Here is a 5,000-nt window from a genome sequence, read left to right as displayed (position 1 = left end):
ATCTGATTGGATGAGACATGGCGATGCCCCGCCCCCATCGCACCCGGCAATGGTGGTGAGGGTGTCATGCCATGGGGGGGAGTGGGGTGTTGTGGGCGGGGTCACGATGAGTGGATGCTGGGGTGATGGACTGGTTCCTTACATCCTGAACCAATCAGGTGTAAGCATGGGTGTGGTCTCGGTAGGTAGGTGGGCGGGGGGGAGGGGGGACGACACTGGGCAGCATTTCCACCAATGGTTGGCCACAAGTGACGACATTCATTAACGATAGGATGACGATTAGAAACAGCCTATTTAAATCACCTGTACATGCTGACTCATAACTCTCTACCACACTCACAGTCATTGGTATTCATTAAGTTTACCGACGTGGACATGCAGTTTACCACGGTGACTAGTTCATTATGAATTCAAGGACTCACTGGCAGAAGCAACTAAATGAAGTTTTAAGAAGTAAATAAATAAATGAAAGTGAATCAATAATTGCATCCCTTTGCATGCTATTTTCTGAATGAAACCCTACATTTTGAATTTACAAAAACCCTACAATCGTGGTGACAATTTCTCTCTGGAATTTTATATCTTACCTCAACCTTTAAAATTATTTATTAATTCATGTATGTATGTATGTATGTATGTACAGTATGTACAGTATGCGTATATGAATGTATGTATGTATGGATTATGCTAAATCTACTGGGCGGGTTTTGATGAAACTTGGTTGAAAGGTTAATTCAATTCTGGATTGGATGCGAATGGCTGGGCAGTTCATTAATTATGTTTCACTTTCATTAATATTGCGAGACGAGGCATTTGGCCTTGGCAGAGGTCTGTGCTCCCTGAGTGCCCTTCAAGGTTATTTATGTGTTTATTTATTTATTTATTTTTTATTACTGACTGCTGCATGTGTTCATTGGTTGACACAAGGACAGATCCGTGCAAACGGACCATTTTTAGCATCTCTGTCTTTATGAACCATCTTTTCATCTCTCCTTCAGCTATCCGACACAGATACGTCTTTACATCTCCGTCTTCATGGACCATCTCTACAGCTCTCCTTCAGCTATCAGACACAGATACGTCTTTACATCTCCTTCTTCATGGACCATCTCTACAGCTCTCCTTCAGCTATCAGACACAGATACGTCTTTACATCTCCGTCTTCATGGACCATCTCTACAGCTCTCCTTCAGCTTTCAGACACAGATACGTCTTTACATCTCCGTCTTCATGGACCATCTCTACAGCTCTCCTTCAGCTATCAGACACAGATACGTCTTTACATCTCCTTCTTCATGGACCATCTCTACAGCTCTCCTTCAGCTATCAGACACAGATACGTCTTTACATCTCCGTCTTCATGGACCATCTCTACAGCTCTCCTTCAGCTATCAGACACAGACACGTCTTTACATCTCCGTCTTCATGGACCATCTCTACAGCTCTCCTTCAGCTTTCAGACACAGATACGTCTTTACATCTCCGTCTTCATGGACCATCTCTACAGCTCTCCTTCAGCTATCAGACACAGATACGTCTTTACATCTCCGTCTTCATGGACCATCTCTACAGCTCTCCTTCAGCTATCAGACACAGATACGTCTTTACATCTCCGTCTTCATGGACCATCTCTACAGCTCTCCTTCAGCTATCAGACACAGACACGTCTTTACATCTCCGTCTTCATGGACCATCTCTACAGCTCTCCTTCAGCTTTCAGACACAGATACGTCTTTACATCTCCGTCTTCATGGACCATCTCTACAGCTCTCCTTCAGCTATCAGACACAGATACGTCTTTACATCTCCGTCTTCATGGACCATCTCTACAGCTCTCCTTCAGCTATCAGACACAGATACGTCTTTACATCTCCGTCTTCATGGACCATCTCTACAGCTCTCCTTCAGCTATCAGACACAGACACGTCTTTACATCCCCTTCTTCATGGACCATCTCTACAGCTCTCCTACAGCTAGCCAACACATGGCGAGGCAACCACAGAGTTCTCTCCAGGCACTGTGAGGCCAACGGGTCCGTGACACTAATGAGATCACTAGTACCTGCTTCCGCCTCTCCCGATTGGCTGAGCCACTCTCAGTCACAATCTGTTCCTTCCTGTTTGTGGTGTGTCCTTCACACTAACGGACCCCAAGAGCTGGCTGTCTCAGACGAGAGGGGAAAAGTGTCACTTATTCTGTTTCTCTCTCTCTTTCCATCTCTCTCTCTCTCACTCTATCTATCTCTCCCTCTCCCTCCATCTCTTGTGTATGTGTATTTCTTGATTAATCATTCTCTGCACGAAGCAGATGCACACAGGACAAAGTGTCACCCAGCTTCAGTCTTTGTTTGTGTCCCTTATTTCCCACAACACACTCAGCATTCTAACAAACACCCAAACCCTTTAACCTTTATCACTGGCTCGTGGCCTCTACCCACATTACACCCATATCTCTTTCTCTCCCTGTATACCATCCTCTCTCTCACACACACACTCTCTCTCTCTCTCTCTCTTTCTGTATGAACACCTCAATAAAATGTTGTCTAAAGGAAATTGGGTAAACAAACCTCTTTCTCTTTCTCTCTCTCTCACACACTATCTCCACCTGTCTCTCTCTCACACTCTCTCTCATTCTGTATGGACACCTCAATAAAATGTTGTCTAAAGGAGATGGAGTAAACAAACCTCTCACACACACACATGCACCCTCTGTCTCTCTCTCTCTCACACACACACCCTCTGTCTGTGTCTGTTTTATGAGGGAGCAGTAATTGGCTGCGTGACCTTCCTGTTGTGTTGTGAGTGTTTGTCCCTCCTGTGAGGGGTCTGGCGAGTGTTGGTGTCTAGTCTCGGTGGGGATGGTCACTGTGCCATCCACCCCTATTATCACAAGCCCTCTTACACACTTAGAAAGACTATCTGTGTGTGTGTGTGTGCTCGCCTGTGTGAGTTTGTGTGTATGTGGGTATGTGTGTGCACGCGTATGTGTGCGCGTGTGTCTGTGTGTGCACCTGTGTCTGTGTGTGCACTTGTGTGTGTGTATGTGTGTGTGCGCATGCGCGCGTGAGTGTGTGTGTGTGTGTGCATGCGTTTGTGTGTGTTGCCCTTCAAAAGGGAGCCCATTCATATGAACACATGGCGCTATAAAGAGCAGCACTGAGAGCCGAGTGATTCTCATTAGCAGTGATATTTAAACTCTCCCCTCCTCTCCTCTCTTCTTCTCCTCTCTTCCTCTCCTCTCTTCTCTCAGTGATATTAAAACTTGACCACTTCACAGCCCAGCTTCTCCTCCTCTCCTCTCTTCCTCTTCTCTCCTGTCCTCTCTCCTCTCTTCTTCTTCTCTCTTCCTCTCCTCTCTTCTTCTCCTGCTCTGCTCTGCTCTCCTCTCCTCCTCTTCTCTCCTGTCCCCTCTCCCCTCTCCTCTCTTCTTCTTCTCTCCTCCTCTCCTCTCTTCCTCTCCTGTCCTCTCTCATCTCTTCTTCTTCTCTCTTCCTCTCCTCTCTTCTTCTTCTCTCCTCCTCTCCTCTCTTCTTCTCCTGCTCTGCTCTCCTCTCCTCCTCTTCTCTCATGTCCTCTCTCCTCTCTTCGTCTTCTCTCATCCTCTCCTCTCTTCCTCTCCTGTCATCTCTCCTCTCTTCCTCTCCTCTTCTCTCTCCTCTCTTCCTCTTCTCTCCTCTCCTCTCTCAGTGATATTTAAACTTGGCAGCACAGCTTCCCCTCCAAGCGGACCAGAGCTAATTAGCCAACATGACAGAGTTAAGCCTTGAGTAGGTTTAAAATATAAACCCCAGGTGTCTTCTCTTCCGTGTCTGGTGACATTTCCAACGAGACTGAAATATATATATATATATTTATTTAAATTCTATTCCATGGCCCTTTGCTTTTATTGTAAACCTTGATAGTCTGTTTGGTACATCACTTGTAGGTCGCTGGATGAAAGCCTCTGTCACATGTTTATGTTATGTAAATGTCTAAAGGCCCTCTTTAGTGGCATAGTATGTGTCAGGCTTGTAGAACCTGATAATGTAATAATTTCCTGATAACGTAATAACCCTGATAATGTAATCAAAAATCCCTCATAAGTCCCTAAAAGATGTAATAAAACCTGATAATGTAATAATATCCCAATAATGTAATAAAGTGCATTTCCCAATAATGTAACAATCGCCATACCAATAATGTAATAAAATGTTACATTAATTGGAAGTTATTACATTATCAGGTTAGCCTCAATTTTGCAGAACCTGATAATGTAATACATTCCTGATATTGTAAAAACTTTGGTCAGTGCTGAAATGTTGGGACACCAGTTATTCAGACCAAGTAGTGATGCTGTGTAGACAACCACCCACTATTGTTTTGCTCATATTTTGATCCCAATGGTATAGGCCTTTAGCCTCGCAAGCCAAACCTGTACAGCAAGAAGCTGTACAAGGGTCTGGCACAACACGATTTTCAGTGTGGGCGGGATTAACGGTTGTCTGTTAAGTTGCCTCTGCGCGCAATGCCACGCAATAGGAATGGCGCTACAACCAATCCGAGGGACTGACGAATGACAAAAGACGATTTGATTGGCCTGGTACAGTTTGGATTTTCAGCCGCGCAAAACGACGAAAGTTGACCAGATGGTCCCTGGCTGCAAATTAAATTTGCTGCCGCTAGGGGCGTCTAGATTTCTAGGCTAATAGGCCCCCTCATGAAATTGTGCATTCGCAATCATATAAAATATATACTGTATCTGCTAATAGTGAAGCAGCAGGTCTCTGGACAGCTTCACTGTTTGGACCTCTGAAACTGGAGACCTGATGCTACAGCACCAACCAAAGTTATTACAATATCAGGTAATTATTACATTATCAGGTTCTGCAAAATTGAGGCTAACCTGCACTTTATTACATTATCGGGGTATTATTACATTATCAGGTTTTATTACATGTTTTAGGGACTTATGAAGGAATTTGTATTACATTATCGGGAGTTATTACATTATCAGGAAATTAT

At 44.5% G+C, this 5,000-nt stretch overlaps 1 protein-coding gene across 2 annotated transcripts in view; it reads right to left on the bottom strand.

Moving 5' to 3' along the window:
- Positions 1-5,000, bottom strand: part of LOC308372685 (phosphofurin acidic cluster sorting protein 2-like) — a gene marked incomplete at its 5' end in the record, with an annotated part of 96,561 nt that overhangs the window by 10,960 nt on the left and 80,601 nt on the right. The window lies entirely within an intron of this gene.

The sequence above is a fragment of the Sprattus sprattus genome, assembly GCF_963457725.1.
Source record: "Sprattus sprattus genome assembly, chromosome: 1".
In the NCBI taxonomy this organism is placed as follows: domain Eukaryota; kingdom Metazoa; phylum Chordata; class Actinopteri; order Clupeiformes; family Clupeidae; genus Sprattus; species Sprattus sprattus.
The sequence above is the reverse complement of the archived record's forward strand: the minus strand, read 5'-3'. Positions and strand labels throughout refer to the sequence as shown.